Source organism: Narcine bancroftii, chromosome 6, assembly GCF_036971445.1.
Source record: "Narcine bancroftii isolate sNarBan1 chromosome 6, sNarBan1.hap1, whole genome shotgun sequence".
Taxonomy (NCBI): domain Eukaryota; kingdom Metazoa; phylum Chordata; class Chondrichthyes; order Torpediniformes; family Narcinidae; genus Narcine; species Narcine bancroftii.
The window spans coordinates 151,904,548-151,923,519 of record NC_091474.1 but is presented as its reverse complement, the minus strand read 5'-3'; the positions used below and the strand labels follow the sequence as shown (position 1 = coordinate 151,923,519).

General features: G+C 39.7%; 2 long non-coding RNA genes across 5 annotated transcripts in view; one reads left to right on the top strand and one right to left on the bottom strand.

Annotated features, from left to right (window-relative positions):
* Window positions 1-13,886, bottom strand: part of LOC138737631 (uncharacterized) — a 31,619-nt gene extending 17,733 nt beyond the window's left edge. Inside the window, exons 1-3 of one of the 3 annotated variants that reach the window (XR_011341092.1) lie at window positions 13,796-13,886; window positions 11,833-11,920; window positions 6,941-7,050 (exon numbers count right to left, since the gene is read on the bottom strand). This is a non-coding gene — a long non-coding RNA (uncharacterized lncRNA). Of the gene's footprint in view, window positions 1-6,940; window positions 7,054-11,832; window positions 12,169-13,795 lie in introns of those variants that run through there. The other 2 variants (XR_011341093.1, XR_011341091.1) reach the window with 2 other exon arrangements.
* The window catches only part of LOC138737632 (uncharacterized), a 275,427-nt gene that overhangs the window by 13,078 nt on the left and 243,377 nt on the right, over window positions 1-18,972 (top strand). Inside the window, exon 3 of one of the 2 annotated variants that reach the window (XR_011341094.1) lies at window positions 8,856-9,187. The exons of the other annotated variant lie outside the window; for it this stretch is intronic. This is a non-coding gene — a long non-coding RNA (uncharacterized lncRNA). Of the gene's footprint in view, window positions 1-8,855; window positions 9,188-18,972 lie in introns of those variants that run through there. 2 annotated transcript variants of the gene reach the window in all.

Here is an 18,972-nt window from a genome sequence, read left to right as displayed (position 1 = left end):
GCTTTAATAGCGTTGCGCTAACCATACTTGGGTATTCTACATTATATATTATAAGTTCATCCTTTACTGAGTGCACATGGAAAGTGCTTAAATACACAAATAACTGATATCAGAAATTCAGTATAATTATAATTTCCCCAGGGCTATTTAAGTCCAATAATGATTCACTCCACTTTGGCATTCCTTCCGCTTTTAAGGCTCAATTCTTGTTGTTTTATGTGTGGCAGAATTTTAATGATTATACTTTAATTTTGATTACCATGCATTTCATTCAATCCTCAAAATATTAAATGAAAGATTAGATCTGGCTGGCAGGATTAGGGGAGATTCTAAAAACCCTGCAAAGATGATATATTTTAGGAAGAACAAACTCATGTTTAATAATTGGGGCCTAGTCCAATTTCATCATTAGTGAAACAAAAATCAATGTCCAAAAGTAAACAAATGATAGGTGTACTCATTTGCAAACTCTTGAACTACTTTCTGCTGTGTTATCATTTTTCTTATATAAGACAAATCAGCCAATTCATACACAACAAAGTTGCACAGGTAATGTATGATTAAATGGTTGATTCTGACAGGACAGGGACAAATGTGGAAAGCCGCAAAGTTTCTCTCATTTCTTCCATTGGAGCAGGCATTGCAACTTCTAATCTGTCATAAAATAAGGAACTATGGGCATATGGAAGCATAGATTAGGGCAGGAAAACTCACTCTGTGAAACACTACTCCAACAATATATGGGAAATCAAGGAATCTCTGGCAGTCATGTGTGCAGAAAGTGTGCCCACCTGGCTGGAGCTACAGATGGACTTGCTATCATGCACAAATGCAGATGGAGCATCCGTGATCCTGATGGCTCATTTAGTGAGCTGGGCACATTGTAAGCAATGATTGCACAACCAGGAAAATTATGATGGGTAACAATTGGGCAGAGTCATAGAGGCAGGAGAGCATATCAGGAGTGCCCTGTGGCATTCCTACCTCTGTTTCTCATTGTGTGAGATACTATTGGGGATGATTGCCTCCCCAGAGCCAACAGCAACAGCCAGGTTTGTGTGCTGAACAGGAAGAAGGGGGAAACGGCTGAGAAAGCAATAGTAATAGGGGATCCACTTGTGACAAGAGCAGAAAAGATTTTCTGTGCCTATAAATTATATGTTGGTTCCAGGAACAGGACATTCTGAAGGGGAACAGCTGGTGGCCCTGAAACCTGTTACCAACAGCACTGGTAGGAATAGGAATGAGCCCCTGCAACATGAATTTTGGGTGTTAGGAAGCAAGTTAAAGAACAGAATCTCTGACATTGTAATCTCTGGAGTGGGAAAGAAGTCAGACGAATATAAGATTAAAAGGACATTGTTGGGGGCCGGTGGGAGAAGGGGGAATAATTTTAGATGATGGGAACATTTGGAATGTTTCTGGGATAGGTGAAACATGTACATTAGGACTAGCTGTCCCACATCCTTGCAGGGAGATTTGCTTATGTTGTAGTGATGGGTTGTAATTAATTTGGTAGGGAGTAGGGCATACCACAGTGCACAATTTGGATGGAGGTAAAGCCAAATAGAAGGAAAGCTCAGCAAATCAAGTAGGCAGAGCAGACATGAGGACAAACAGCTATCGGAGAGGTTAGAAAGCTAATTTTCAATGTAAGAACATTACTGGAATAGAAAATGAATTTAAAGCATTGATTATTATTTGGGAATATAATATTGTTGTAATCAGGGAGACCTGGTTTATAGAGCACCACTGCCATCTCAATGATCTAGAACCCAGAAGCTTCAGGCATGACATAGGAGACCAATACTGATGAAGGAGGCCACCAGTGCAGTAATGAAGGTCATCCAAGAAGGCTCTTCAAATGAGGCCACATGCTAAATGTTTAGGAATAAAAACGAGGGACAATCACTTCCAGCCTCCCAAATCAGTGGGAAATAGAGGAGCAGATGGATGCAAAGCTAAATAGATATTGTAGGAAGGAGAACTTTTGAATTTTGTATAATTGGGAATGTTTAAATTTAAATTTACATTTCGTCATACAGCATGATATCATGCCCATGAGCCCCAGTTGACCTGCAACTCCTGTATGTTTTGAAGGATGGGAGGAAACTGGAGCACCTGAAGGAATCCCATGCAGACATGGTCAGAATGTGCAAACTCTTTACAGTGCTGGATTTGACAGGGGGTCGCTGGGACTGTAATAGTGTTGCGCTTACTTACATGCCACCCCTTGGGTAGGTGGGATCTGTACAAACAGGTGGGCTCTATCTAAACCAGGACAAGGAGGAAGAAATGTAGGGGAAATAGAGTGAGTAGCAGCATGTGATTTCAACTTCCCCATTATTAATTGGGATTGTTATATTGTCAGTGGATTTCTTTTTACAGTGAATCTGGCAGAATTTTTATTTGTAGATAGATAATCCCATCAGATAATAGGCAACACTGAATTTGAGGGAATGAAGCCAGGCAAGAAGCTAGTTAAGTGTCTGTGTGTGACTGTTTTGAGGATAGTGGCTACAACTCTGTAAATTTCAAAGAGATGGGATAAGGAAAGACATAAGAAAATTTAGTGTCTGAGTCGAGGTAGGTTAATGTCGATGTGGTAAACAGGAGTGTGATGTTTCTTTTATTACATTGAAGAAATTTGGGTTCTTTTTAAAACAACTAGATTTATTAACTAAGCAAACAGCACTAGGAACAGAACACACACATGCAGACCTCATGGAAGGCATCAGTTTTGTATCTGCAAGATGTAACATTCCCCAGATGCTATACACTCTGACTCCGAATCCATCTGGTGGTAGCACTCTATTACTACATCCCCTTTTCTTGAGATGTTTAAATAAACATAATACATTAATACAGTATTCTTTCAATTTAAAGTTCAACACAAAATGCAACATGAACATCAGCAGCACAAATGTTTAAGTGTGCATGTCATTTTCTTTTACAGATTCAGTCTATCAGGTGCTTTGACAACTCATCTGGATCTTCTTAACACAGGTGCTTGTGTTGCCTCTGGTGGCCCACTACTGTCTAGCACAGGTGGTGTTTCCTCTGTTTCTGTGCAGGCTGGATCTTCTACATTTATCTGTTCCTGCAGTATCTCTGGCATTTTCAGCAGGCTCCTTCGATTCCTCATCAGTATTTGACCCTCCTCTGTTCTGAGAGTGTGGAATCTTGGATTTACTTCTCCCAGAACAGTAGCATTTTGTCTCAAGTGTTGGAATCTCTGAGTCTCACTGTGTCATGTTATTGCCAATAGCCTTAAGTTTCTCATTGGCTTGCCTTTTGTTTCCCTTGCAGACACTTTTGTTTCCATTCAACATCTTGGTTCTTTTCTTCTCTTCTCCCTCTTTCTTTTTTTAAAATTTTATTTAATTGTTTGCATCATTACAGCAAAAAAATGAACATCTCAGTTCTTGTTTGGGTCTTCAGAGTAAGGAAGTGTGGCGCATAGTCTACATCCCATCAGAAGCTCAGTGGGTGACATGCCATGTTGAAGTGGTGAAACTCTGTAACTCAATAGAGCTAGATATGGATCTGAGCCACTGTCTAGTGCTTTTTTGAGCAACTGTTTAACTATGTGAACTCCTTTCCCTGCTTTGGCATTTGACTGTGGATGCAGAGGATTTGAAGTCACATGTCAGAAATCATACTCTTGTGCAAAGTTCTGGAATTCTCTACAATTGTAGTATGGTCTTTTGTCACAGTAGACAATTTGAGGAATTTCATGTCTTGCAAAGATCGATTTTATATATTTGATCACACAAGCAGCAGACATGTTAGGAAGTAGTGCAATCTCCAGATAGTTTGATAGAAAGTCAATAATCAGCAAGTAATTCTTTCCATCCCTGTGGTATTGATCAGTCCCAACTTTCTGCCATGGTTCCGCTGGTACATCAGTTATAATCATAGGTTCCTTTGTCTGCTTTGTGTGATATTTCAAACTGTTCTCACAGCTGAAAACTATCCTGTCAATGTCAGCATTTATCCCTGGCCAATAAATGGCAGTACTGGCCCTCCTCTTGCATTTTTCCTTTCGAAGGTGCGCCTCATGTACCCTTTTCAGCATCTCTTGTCACAGTGATTGAGGAATGACAATTCTGAGCAGTCTGAATAGAAGCCCATTGACAACATTCAGCTCAGCTCTGATGTTGGAGTATGGATGACATTCACCTCTAAGCCATTCTACTTTCAGATTCTTGACCTTCTGTAGACTGTGTCTTTTTCTGTTTCAGCTATAATTTGCTTAGATTTCATGTCAGAAATGGGAAGAGATTCAGTGATCAGATTCATGTGAAGATTCACATCTGTCTTTGTGAAACTCTCATTGTGTGCTTCACACTGTTTTGTTGCCTGGTTAACACATCAGCTAACACAATCAGTTTCCCTGGTGTGTACACCAATTCAAAGTCATAACGTTCTAGCTTCATCATCAATCTTTAAATTCTCAGTGACATTTCACTGACATTTTTCTTGATTATTGCTATTAATGGCTGGTAGTCTGTCTCTGGCATGAATTTTGGTAGAGCATTTACAAAACTGTGGAATTTCTCGAGTTCATAGGCTAGGCCTAGACACTCATTCTCGATTGTGCATAGCGACATTCAGATGTTGTCATTGTCCTTGATGTGTATGCCATTGGTCTCCAATCTTCTCCCACAGCTTGAAGTAGAACCGCACTTTTTCCATCTTTTGAAGCATCCATGGATATTTTTGTATTTCTGAATGCATCAAAGAACATCAAAAGCACTAGTTCTGTAACTAGAATTGTCTTCAATTGTCCCCATTCTTCCACAGTCTGTCCACTTGAATTCACATTTGTCCTGTAACAACTTCCTCAGGTACATTGCTTTGGAAGACAGGTTTTGTATGATTTTATCAATGAAATCGATAATTCCCAGCACTCTCTATATGGCTTTTTTTTGTCAGTGGGTCTGAGCATCTCTAAAATTGCTTTCACCTTGCTCTTGTCTGGCTCCACACCTGCCTCTGACAGTTTATAACCCAGAAAGGTGATCTCCTTCACACCAAACTAACATTTTTCTTTGTTGAATTTTAATCCATACTTCTGGATTCATTGTAGCACTTTGATGAGCATTTTGCTGTGTTGTTTTTGTGTGGATCCCCATAGGATCATGTCATTCATGTACACGCATACCCCATTTATATTTTCTATGATGTGTTTCATTGTCCTGTGGAACACTTCTGGAGCTGAGGAATTCCCAAAAGGCATCCTCAGACAGGAGTATCCACCAAATATTATATTAAATGTATGGTATTTTGTGCTATCATCATGTAGTTTTGTTTGTCAGAAGCCCTGGGACGCCTACAATTTAGTGAAAAGCTTTGCACTGGCCATCTCATTTGTAATTTCATCCCTGGTTGGAATCTGATAATGTTCCCTCTTTGTATTGGTATTCAAGTCTTTTGGGTCCATGCACATGTGTGTTACTGTTCTTCTTTTTGACATACACCATTAAAATCACCCATTCTGTGGGGTCCTTCATTTTCTTTATGAATAATACCAAAAATAATTTGATCATGGATCATTGATCATTGAATCTTGCAGCGATCCAAAATTACGTGTTCTCACTTTTAGTTTCAAATCTGTTAAAAAAATCAAAGTTCCTCGATAACCTTGTTGAATTTGCTCTGGTCTTCTGTCTCAGCAAAATCAAATGTTTTGAAAACCTCAAGAGCTTCAGGTAAAGCATAAACCTTTGTTTAAACTGCCTCCACTCATGGTCAATATTTCCAGTCCAATTTACAGCATTAGGATTTTTTAAACCCTCCATATTTCCTCTGCTAATATCGACTATTACTCATTATGCACACTGTGGTTTTTCTTCACTCCTGTGCACAGCAGAATTTGGCTGTTTTTCTTCTCCTGGTATATGATGTTTCTTTTATTACAATATATAAACTTGGGTTATTTTTAAAACAACTAGATTTATTGACAAAGCAAACAGCAATAAGGACAGAACACACATATGCAGACCTCATGGGAAGGCATCCATCTTGAATCTACTAAAAATATAACATTTGCAAGATACAACATTCCCCAGATGCTACACACTCTGTCTCTGACTCCTCCTGATGGTAGCACTCTATCACTACAAGGAGGTGCCAGAAGTAATCAGGGAGCACTTACTACACATTCTCCCTATGTCTGTGTGGGTTTCCTCCAGGTCCTCTGGTTTCCACCCACTGTTCAAGTGTACTGGGGTTGTAGATTAATTGGGTATAATTGGGCAGCACAGGTTCGTGGGCCAAAAGGGCCTGTTACTGTGCTATATGACTATTTAGAACATAAAACATAGAAATATTGCAGCACAGTACAGGCCCTTCATGTTGTGCTCACGTAAATATTCCAACCAAAAAAACAGAATCTTTTCTACTGCATAACCCTTTATTTTGTTTTAATGAGTCTTTATAAGAATCTGGTAAATGCTGTTAATGTTTCAGTCTCCAATACCAGTCCTGACAAGGTATTTCAGGCACCCACAACTTTATCTGTGCAAAAACGTACCTCTGGTGCTTCCCCTAAATTTTCATCACTTTGTATAGATGTCCTCTGCTGTTCATTACTCCCACCCTGGGAAAAAAGTTGCAGGCTTTATATCCCTTAAGTGTGCCTCTCAGAATCTTATAGACCTCTATTAAGTCACCTCTCATCCTTCTTCATTCCTAAGAGAAAGATCCTCACTCTACTCATTTCCCAACCCAGGCAATATCCTGGTAAATCTTCTCTGCACCCTCCAGGATATCCAGGGAAACATTGGGGATCATTGAGGACAATGCATGGGGTATTGTCAGTACTTTTCATCCGTACCAAGTAAGGATAAAGATATTATGGTTGCAGATTTCAGAAAGGGGAACAATAATTTTCCAGAGCATGTCAACATAAAAAAAACATGTATTAGTTTCTTACCTGGTATAATAGTAGATAAATCACCAGGCCCCGGTGACAAGTATTCCAGAAGAGATGAGACTGTTGAAGCCCTGAAGGTTTTATTTCCATCTTTGTGAGCCACAGGGGAACTGCTGGACAGAAATGGAGTCACTTTATTCCAGTAACAGAACAGATAATTATAGTCCAATGAGTCTAACATCAGTGAGAAGAAAGATGTATTAAAAAAAAGGGAAAGAATTCATCTATAGTGGCAAAAGCAGGGATTGATCTGCATGGCTTTGTTGGTGAGAGGTTCTGTCTGAGTACATGAAACTGACTCTATTGAAAACTTAATTAAATATATTGATGAAGATAATGTGGTTGATGTGATTTACATGGCTTTTTGCAAAGTCCCAGACAGTCCATGTTGTCAAATTGGATGCAAAATTAGCTTGATAACAGAAGCCAGGGGCTGATGAGTTGCTTTTGTGATCAAGTGATGACATGAATCAGTGCTGGGACCCTTTAAGAATCTTATGTTCATTAAGAAATCGGATGCAAATGCAGATAGTAGAATTAGTAAGTTTGCAGGTGACGTGAAAACTGATGGTCCCATTGATAATATTGATCAGTTCTTAAATTAGGCAGGGCAATAGATGGATTGAATTATTCCCAAAAAGTATGACATTTTGGAAGATGTAACAAGAGTAGGACAACTTTCTCATTGCACCTTGGTACTTGAGACAAAATAAACTGAATTGTACATCATGAATGGAAAAACCCTCAAGAATTCTGAGGAACAGAGGGGCCATGGTGTGTAAGTCCTTAAATTCCTGAAAGTCTCAGAATAGGAAGATGATGTGGATGAAGTGAAGATGATGGTCTTTATTATCGAGAGTTTGAAATTAAAGTGTATGGAAATGATGGCAAAATTTTAGTTTGCATCGTCCTGGAGTATTGGGTGCAGTTCTGGTCACCACACAATAGGAAGGACGTGACTGCACTGGGAATGACATAGTGGAAACTTCCCAGCTTTCCATTGGATCGAACATTTCAGTTATGACAGAGTCTGGATAGGTGAGATCTGCTTTCTTTGGAGTGGGGTAGACTGATGGAGAGATCCAAAATTATGAGAGATGTAAATACTGAGAAACTTTCCCCCAAGTTGGAGTTATCTAACACCAAATGAGCATTAGCTTAAAGTGAGGAGTAAAAGGAATCTGAGGAAAGAAAAAATTCATTCAGTGAGTGGTTGCAAACTGGAACAGATGACCTGAGAGGGTGAGGAAAACAGGTACTCTCTCAATAATTTTGAATATTTAAAAATTATCCAGATAAGCAATTCAATCACCAAGCATGGAAAGCAATGGACCAAGTGCTGGTTAATGGGACAGCATGGACACAATGGGCTGAATGGTTATTTCTGTGCTGTGCAGCCCTATAATCATTCTTAAATCTGGTTTTGAACAAATACATTGCAAACCCACTTTTACACAAAAATATAATTATACAAAAATTTCAAGTTTCTTTTACAGAAAGCAAACGTCAACACATTTCAGATTGGAAGATTTACAGACAATATTAATTATTAATAGAAGCTTATGTCTTTTCAATATAGGGCTAATCTACTTGCAATTGCATAAAACACATTCTTACATCCAGTTACATTTCAAAGCTATTAATCTTATTTCTAATCATGGTACCAGTTCCCCATTTTACAGCTAAAGTGAAACAATGACTCTACCCAACAATGAGATGAAATGAAAGTACCAGTTCAAAAGTTAAACCATACGTTATTTCAATCTGACTCTATCCTAGCTCTGGATTACTCTAAATATTTATATGGTGTGAATCCAGTTCATCTAAAATACAACTCTGTGAAGCACTAGATTTGAAAGCACTACAATTTCATTCTCAGTGCTCTTAATCATGTTATTTTCTTTTACTTATACAGCAATGCTCAGCGTGTCTCTGGTAACTGCCTTGCATTCGACCTGGAAGGCCTTTTGAGGAAAGGTTGAGCAAATTGGGCTGAGATTCATTGAACTTGTTTGGCGTTCTGATCTTAATGAATCTTTCACGATCCTGAGGAGGAGGCTGAAAAAAATGTTTCCTCTAAGGTGGAATCTAGAACATGGGGGCATAGTTTACAAATGAGGAACAGAGTATTTAAAAAAGGAAGTGAGGGGGAATTTCTTCTCCCAATCAGCCATCGCCTACCTAGTGAGCTGAGGAGCCTGAATCATTGAACATCACTGAAATAAAAAATGACAGATTTTTGTTTTATGTGGTAGCTGAGAGTTATGGAGAACTGACAGGAAAATGGCCAAATCAGATCAGCTGTGATTTCAATGAGAAATGAAGGAAGCAACCAAGTTCTGTAACCAAGCCCTGCTATTTCTCGTGGTCTATTCTGCAGAATCAAATGATACTTCTTAAAAACTGTATTACTTCAAGGACAGAGGATGATTTCCTTATTTATCTTTATCTGAAACCCTGCAGACCAGACACTTTTTGGAATTTGAAATTTTTCGCATAATAGTAATGGTGGTTTAAGTAATTGCGCTTATTTCAGATTCACACAAAACAAAGACACACTCCAACTAGAAGGGTCTCTGGACAGGTGGGTAGAGGCCGTGAGGTGGGGAGGGGGGAAGATGGTAAATAAAGTGAGATAAAGATAGACCATAAAATTACTAGCATATATTTTTTTAAACTTTTAAGTGAAAATAAAATATTCACACTTGCCTTCCAGGTTTAGTTCTTCATGGAATTTTCTAGCTTGTTTCATGAAAATGAAACCAGTCAGTGGTATGCGTTCACTTCTTCATTGTCGAACCCACTCAATCAGCACATGGTCAAGATCTGTGTTTTTTGCCCTATGCAATGTTTTCCCATTTTTTTTTAGTTTCTGGTCATCACTAACACTGTAAAACTTCAGCAATTTATATTTTTGCTTCTTTGTCATATATGGTGATAGTTCCCACACCATAATCCTCTGTAAGACTCCACAATCAGGCTTCTGTAATAACTCTACTTTCTGTACTATCAATAATGTGAGATGCTTCCTTTCCCACTTCTCTCTGTTACCCATAGGGGACTCTGCAGCTCTTTTTGACATTTTCACAGTCTTCCATGTCCGTGAGCAGCAGGGGCATGTCTGACTGGTAGGAGCACTGAGAAACAGCACTGGACAGGGGTGGGTCACGACAGATCATGTTTCACGCCAAACGCAAGCTTTGGTGTGCAGACGTTTCATGGAAAAATGTTCGGTATTTGGAGGTTTCAGTTTTTAGAATTTTGGATAAAAGATTATGCACCTGAATTATTATTATTATCATCTCATGCTTCCTTCATTGACATCAAGCCTTTAGGAATGTGTGAATCCATTTTGCCATTGATGGCATAGATATGTTCTCCAGATATACAGTCATTGGAAAAGATGCACTGTTATTCAAAGTACCACAAATGATTTGGGTATTTCCATCATCATTATAACATTACAGTCAGATGATTATTATTTATGAGATTTAATGTTAGTTCATGACATCAGGTTAAAAATCAAAGGGCCTTATATTCACACAGAGAGAGGTCAGTGTGGAAGGAGCTGCCAGTTGAAGTGGTGAATCCATTTTGAAATTTAAGAAAAAAAAATTTGGATAAGTACATGGGTGGGAAGCTATGGTCTGAGTGCATGTCATTGGGACAAGGCAGAATAATAGTTCAGCACAAACAAGATGGGCTGAAAGGCCTGTTTCTGTGCTGCAGTGTTCACTGGTTTTATGTTTGATCCTTGATCCTGTAGGTTGTCATTGAAAGGTCAGATTTGCATCCTTGAGAGCAAAATGATGTCAGCAGGCCAGAAGCATGGGGACAGATGCCTGTGAAGATTGGAATTATTACAGAAAGTGTTTTAAATGACAAAGCTTGAAAATAAATAGGTTGAATCATTTTGTAGACTCTTGCAAGAGGGTTTGCAATGGCAGTGCAACTTGACCATAATGCCATCTGTCCAATTTGTGTCATTATCACAAATTAGAAGACAACTGAAACCAATAATGGGAGCAAGTGAGAAGCAGCAGGCAAGAAACCACCAATTGAGGAAAGGAATGGTTTCACCTGTGTGTGGAACTATCACACTTGATACATCATGAGGGTCATCCAAAGCAGGTAATTCTGAAGATCCAATCAAAATGGAGACAGGTGGATTAGTGTAGGAATAAATGACAACTTCTTTTGAAACAAGCTACAAACCTTAGGTGCCAAGAATTTTAGAGAACAACATGCTTAGGTAAGAGAATATTGGCTGCAGCATACCCATTCTTATTGAACCCATGGCTCCATTAATCACAATTTACCAGTTCTAAATCCAATGTCATTACCTCTAAATCAAATTTATCCTGTTTTCTTTGGTGTTTATTTTCATCAACAATGCAGCTTGTTTTTTTTTATTTTGGGATTTAAACAGAATCTGTGAAAACTGGGTAGTAAAATCTGGGTGAAAAGATCAATTTCAAAATACTAATCCAGTAAAAGCAATAAGTGTTGCTTGTATTTGGTCTGCCAAATTCAATTTAAAGTTGAACTTGGAGAGTATCACTTTTACAATTTTCTGTGAAAGGATTGAATTGTGTAATCTTACAGAATGCAGAGGATGAAGAGAAGTTTATTGTGGATACTGATATCATTGAAGAGGTATGGTAGTTTTGAAGAAGGAGTTAAAGAATATAACTAATGGTAGCAGGGGAGGTGAAGAGCTTAACTGTATTATGAAAATGTAGAGCCTGTGCAATGTTTATTTGGTAAGTCATTATAAGCTCGGTAAATTCTTTCCCACCCTCGATCAATTGGGACATGACTATCATTCCTGAATTATTCATGATGTCCTATTCACTCATCAGTGCTGTAAGCTTCACATTTGTATTTCTTACCTTATAAACACTCAGCTATTCATGAAAATCAGATGCTGGAAATCTGAAACATCAGCAGATGGTGAAAGACTCGACAGTCAGGCGGCATCTGCAGAAAGAGAAAGTCAATGCTTCAGATGGAAGAACCTTGATGATCTGAGGGAGACAGGTGTACTCCCCTTTCTGAGTCTGTGTAGATAAAATAATGACAATCATTGCTAGGTGGATGATGAGCAGTGGAGTTCAAATGATTGATGATTCGCTCATCCCACAATTCATAGATGGTGTAAGCATCCATCTTTAACTCTCCCTTAGCACCTTGATGTAACTCTACCCTTGTGCCTTTCTCTGGCTCAGATGAGCATCACAGGACTTCTCCAGTGACATCAGGACAGTAGGTCCATTGTTTCATTGTTATACACAGTGATTTTTTTTTCTATCATGAAGCATAGCTCTAAGTATGCATGTAGTGTACTGGTACTTGAGTTCCAAAGCAAAGGTATTTGCAATAGAAAGCTCATGTTATTCAGTGGCATCCTTCAGATTTTTCTGTGGTGAAATGAGGATAGCTCAGGATAATTGATAATTATCCTCAGAGTTATATGGATATTAATCTTCATGATACAATTCCTATGATCACGCACCAGAAGGATTTAAGTGTGCTTATTGGCAAAGTTGATATGCAGTGTTCTCAAAAGACATCTTGTTATTTAAGGCACAGTACTCTTCAGTAATCCTGTAATTTGAACTAAATCTCATTCTGCCTGTGTCTACTGGTGTCTGGCAAGAGAGAAATGGAATGGTTGTTGTAAACTCTTTGAAATGCTGGAGGAACTCAGCTGGTCTTTTCAGCATTTATAGGAGACAGATATATTGCTGATGTTTCGGTCCTGAGCCCATCAAGGAAAAATCTGAAAAGGCAGAAGCAGGATCTATCAGAAAGACTCAGAATTCAAACAATGGGGAAGGAATCCAGACCAACAAAAGGTGCTAATTGAATATGATTATTGGGCTGAGAGAATTTATCTTGTCTGTGCAAAAGGAGGCAAGGAAAGGAGAGATAATAGGGGAAGAAGGGAGGGGGTTTAATGAAAGCCAGAGAAGTCGATATTAATGCCATCTGGTTGAGGAGTGCCCAGTCGGAAGATGAGGTATTGTTTCTCTATTTACTGGTGGTCTCAGTCTGGCAGTACATGAGACCATGGACAGACATATCAGCAAGGGAATGGGGAATTGAAATGGGTGGCCACTGGGAGAGCCACACTATTGCGACAGAGAGAGTAGAGGTGCCCAACAAATGATCTCCCAGTCTGTGTCCAGTCACTTTGATCTGTAGTGGGGAATGGTTGTTCCCTTGGGAAGGATTATCTTTGTTTTAACAAAATGTTCCTAGTGGAACAACGGTTGGCAAACAGTTAAAAGATTGCTGCTTTTTTGCTGCAGTCAGAAAGAAACAAGGATTAAACTTCATTGCTTGCGCAGACACCAGCGTTCAAATCATTATGTTAATCTGAAGTTTGAGCTATGGCTGCAGTATTTGGAAGATTTAAGTAAAAATCATTAAAGCACAAAGACCTGGTGCATATTTCCTCACTGAATCTCAGATAGGAGAATTGTTTGAGAGAGTTCCTGCTGACGATCCATCTTCCCATTCGCCTCCACTTCTTACTGTAACTAATGCCTGCTGATTTGTCTATTCCAAGTCTGCATCTTTCACATTTGTCCAGGGACATATTGTATTCTAAATCAAAACCACCATAGCAGCCCCTTTATACCATGCAGTGTCGGCATCTATCCTTTAAATAATGATAGCTTTATGTGGCATTGCTGGAGGGCCAGCTAATATAAATTTAAGATGGTGTTTATTGGGAGTTTTAAACTATTAACAAACAGGGATTCTAAATCATTATTTCCACACTGATCTGCCTGGTTTGCAAACATTCAACAATGTGCATTCTAACAGCACCTAATAGCTCGAATACACCTGGGATTGTCTGATCTTGGAAGCTCATCAGGCACAGGACTGCCTGGAAACTCCAAGTGCTGTAGGTTTCTGTGAGAGGCCCTGGACAAAGTGACGACTCTCTGTCTGCCTTATGGTAGACAAAAGTTAAAGAATTTCATATGTTACATTCTAAATGTAGTATTACATAACAATAATGGAAACTTTACATAGAACAATACAGTATTGTTCAGCCCTCTGTTGTGCTGACCCATGTATTCCTTCAAAAAATGTTCTAAACCTTCCCTACTCTATAAACCCTCTATTTTCCTTTCATCCATGTGTCTAAGTTTCTTAAATGCCCCCAATGTTTCAGCTTCCACCACCATCCCTGGCAAGGCATTCCAGGCACCCACAACTTTTTTTTACACAAATCTACCCCCAGTGACTCCCCTAAACTTCCCTCCCTTAACTTTGTACATATGTCCTCTGGTGTTTGCTGATCCTGCCCTGGGAAACAGGTACTGGCTGTTAACCCTATCAATGCCTCTCATAATCTTGTAGACCAGTGGTTCTCAATCTTTTTCTTTCCACCCACCTATGACCTTGAGCAATCCCTTACTAATAACTTAAAGTGCTATGTGAGTGGAAAGAAGGTTGAGAACCACAGTTGTAGACCTCTATAAAGTCTTCTCTCATCCCAGCTCTGCTAACCTTGCCTCATAAAACCTGTTTCCCAATCCAAGCAGCATCCTGGTAAATTTCCTCTGCACCCTCGCCATAGCTTCCACATCATTCCTATAATGAGGTGACCAGAACTGAACACCATACTCTGTGTGGTCTTAACAAAGATTTGGAGCGTTGTAACATGACTCCTACTACTGAATTCAATCCCTCTATTAATGAATCCCAGCATCCCCATAGGCCACCTTAACTATTTTATCAACCTGCCTAGCATCCTTGAAGGATGTATGGGTTTGGACACCAAGGTCCCTTTGTTCATCCAACTGACCATTAACCCTGTACTCAGCCTTTTGGTTAATCCTTCCAAAATGCATCACCTCACATTTATCCAGATAGAAATCCATTTGCCACTTTTCTGCCCAACTCTGCATCCTGTTTATATCCTCTTCTAACCTTCAACAACCCTCAGCTCCATCTACAGCTCCTCCAACTTTTGTGTCATCTGCAAACTTACTGACCCATCCTTCTGCCTCTTCATCCAGGTCATTTATAAAAATCACAGAGCAGGGGTCCCAGAACAGATCCCTGTGGCACTCCACATCCCCAACTACCAGACAGAATACTTCCCTTCCACTGCTACTCTCTGCTTTTTTTTCCTACAAGCCAATTTTTTTTTTATCCACACAGCCAAGGTTCCACTGATCCTGTGTCTCGTGACTTTCTAGACGAGTCTCTCATGGGGGGTCCTTGTCAAATGACTTGCTAAAATCCATGCAGATCACATCTACTGCCCTACCCTCCTCAATTTCTTTTGTAACTTTCTCACAAAGGTGGGAACTGATGTGACTCATGCCACAATTTGTGTTCTGTTTGGTCACTGAAAAATACCCACACCACTTAGACAACAGTGTTATTTAATCCAATTTTGTAAGCACAGAATTTCAATGCATTCAAGAGTAATTAAAAAATACCTTCACAAAGATAATACAATATGGAAACGGGCTTCTTCATCCCACCAAATCAGTGGAACAATCAAACTTGTACTAATCCTATACTAATCCCACTTTATTCCCATCAATTCTCCCCTTTCCACATTCTGCAATTCACCTGCATGCTGCTAGCAGTTTACAGTGACCTGCAAGACCTTGGCATTCAGAAGAAAACCATCGCACTTGTGGAGACCTGTATGTTTACAGGGAGAATGTCCAAACTCCACCAAATAGCATCAGAGTTCATGATTGAATTTGGGTCACTGGAGCTGCGAATTGCCCCTGGTGTGAGAGTGGGTGGCAGAATTTAAGGAGATGTGAAGGAAATGTGGAAATAATGAACTGGGATGAGTGCAAGATTAGTATAAAGGGTGGTTGGTGATCAGTGTGGGCTGAACAGTCTGTTTCTGTGCTGTATGATTCCATGATCAACTCTCCTTTCCTGCTTATCTCACTGGCAACAGCCTCAGTATGTTAGCCAGGATATGACTTTTATAGCACATTTGTTTTTCAATAAGATTTGTAGTCCTGTAAAATGTCATTTTATTCCTGATCTGAAAACCAGGGCCGGAGCATGTTTAGACTTAGCATTCATTTAATGCAGAATCTGTCTTACTTCAATTGTGTCGCATACACTTAGTCATCAACTATTCTCATCACATACTTCTTTTATGGTGCATAACAAGTAATTACACTGTATTTCCCACTTGTGCCTATCTCACTGCTATCTCCACAATTTCTTTACTGCACTGCAGGAAGAAAAAGACACATTAAACCATTCATCAGCAAGGAAGGACACTGCTACATATTCAGTCTTTTTGTTTGGTGTTCGCACTATGAATACAAAATGAGAATTTACGGATGATTTTCTTTTTTTCATTGCTTTAAAATAGACAGCAATTTGAATATGCAAAACTTAAGAATAAACTAAACAGATATTTTGAAATAAGCAATAATATATATTTTCTACAGTAATTTTTCCCCCACTTTGAGCTAACATCCCATAACACCCCAAAGAAATGATTCTCAATTTTATATTTGCTTTTTGCCTGCAATTTCTTGCAAATATATAGCTAGCAAATCTAACCTTTCATAAAATGTCACTCTGCATCTCTGGAAGGCTAAATGCTTGTGTAGTGAAACTAAGTCACTCTTGCTGTTGGAATGTTAATTACTCACTTGTGTACTTGCACCAGAATGATCTTCATATAACTCAATTTTATTTCGGTGACTCTACAAGGTCTTGCATTTACATTGGGAATCTTGATGTAATCTATCTCTCGCTAGTACAAGGATAAGTACGAAAGATAAGATTTTATGCCAGAGCAAAGTTAATTTTCCAGTTCAATTGTATTTCAGGACCCTGACTTGAAAATCAATGGAGTCCCTTAGCAACTAACATTTGTCTGTGAAGACCCCCAAAATATTTTCTGAAGGCCTCGTAATGAGAAATGTGTTCAAGTAAAGGTGATGTGTGACTTGGAGGGAAACTTAGCGTTGGTAATGCTGGCACTGCCAAAGCTGCTGTAACAGCAGCATTGCCATTGGTGCGGTCCCGGGAGAGTGGGGAGCAGAGACACTACTGCTTCGCAGGGTCCTACTGCCTGGTCATGATACTGGCAGCTCAGTACAGGCTTGTTAAAGGAGCTGATGGTGTTTTAATTAATCCTGAACCATGGAGGTCTGCCCCCGAGATGGTGGTGCCTGAGCTGGGCAGTGTACCGCAGGGGAATGCCGACTCCAAGGAGCAGTGAACTGGCACAGGGCACTAGAAGGGGGAGAACACCTCCTATTTGAGAAAGAGAAGCATGGCCTAACAGGGAATGTGACCACAGCAGTGGACCAGTTAGATGCTCAGTGGTTGAAAGACCCATGCAGGCTATGGGCTGCCTGCGACATTGTTGAAGAACCCACACAGGCCACAAGCTGGAACCAGAATTCAAGAGAGTACTGAGGACAAAAAGGGTCCCTAAGGTGCCTCGGGCGCTGAAGGCCTCCTGATTGCATCAGATGTTTGGACCTGCAGTTTGGGTTGCCAATGGTTTGAACACGAGTTTGTACAGCTGTAGGGCCTGAGGGAGTGCTGGAGGTGAATCCACGGACACAATTTTTCTGAAGTGACTCCCTTTTGTTTCTTTCTGTTATTGTTAGGAGCACCAGGCAAAGGCCCTTACGGCAAACTAAAGTTGAAGTATATCAATGTATATTACATTTTTATGTATTATTATGTGACAATAAAAGGATCCTTGAACCTAGAACCTTGACGATTGAGGGAGTCATGGGTGCGGAGGTGCAATCGGAGAAGACTTAGCAAGAATCTGAAATAGCATCTACTGTGACCACAGACTATTGATGGTGGGGGAGGGAATGCTTCAGGCAGCATTATAGGTGTCATTCAAGTAGTTTGTTTTTATACTGGCGACATTGTTGAAGTTCTCTCATCCAGGCAAATGGAGAATATTTCATCCTGTTTGAGGAGAGTAATGTTTTGGATCATCACAGAATATTAAACTTCTAAAAACATAACATTTAAGTAGCTCATTCAGATAAACACAGAACAGTGCAGCACAAGAAAAGGTCATTCAGCCCACAAAATTGCACTGAGAAACGATGCCCAAATGAAACTAAACCTTCGTTGCATGCACATGAAACAGGCCACTTATCGTGTCTGCTTCCACAATTACTGTTGGGAGCCATTCCAGGCTCCCAACATCCTCTGTGTATATATTTTTTAAAAAAAGTAATTCCTCCCCTGCCCCCCACCCCCCCACAGTAAACACAAGTCCTTTAGTATATGATTACCTTTGAAAAACTATTCTGACTATCTGCCTGATCAATGCCTCTTGTGATTTTATAAACTTTTATTTTGTCTCCCCTCTAATATTTCCAGAGAGGGCACTTAAATTTGTCCAACCTCTACTCTTGCTCATATCCTCATTCCAGGCAAAGTTCTGGTAAATCTCTTCTATACCTTTTCCAAGCTTCCACATTCTTTCTGTAATGGGTGACATGAATTGCACAGCAAGTGCAACTTGACCAAGTTTTACACAGCTGCATCATTACTTCCTTAATCTTATACTCAATTGCCTGCCCAATGAGGACAAGCATGCCATGTACCTCCTTTAGTTTCTTATAGCCTACTGAACAGTTGAATCTCAGGAATTATAATGTCAGTAAATGTCAGAAAAAAGGGTCTAGACTACCTTGTGGTAGAGATGGTCATTGTAAGTCACATGCCTAGAAATTGGAGTGAAACTAGTGGTTGATTAACCATTAGGCTAAGTAGGATTAAGCCTAGGGAGGAAGGGGGGCCCAGCAGGAGTCAGGACGTCAGGCTCTACAATTATTTTGTCCCCAAAAGTTCAATTGACCCCTCCCTAGCAGTTTTTGACCCTTTGGATAGTCCCATCCACCCCTAGAGGTCGATATTGACCACTCTTGAGACACCTAAAATAAGTATTTAATGAAACAATGTCAATTTATTCTAGTCAAACAAAAGGCGGGGCAGAGGGGCAAGATCAGGGGGAGGCCTTACTAAAGATCAGC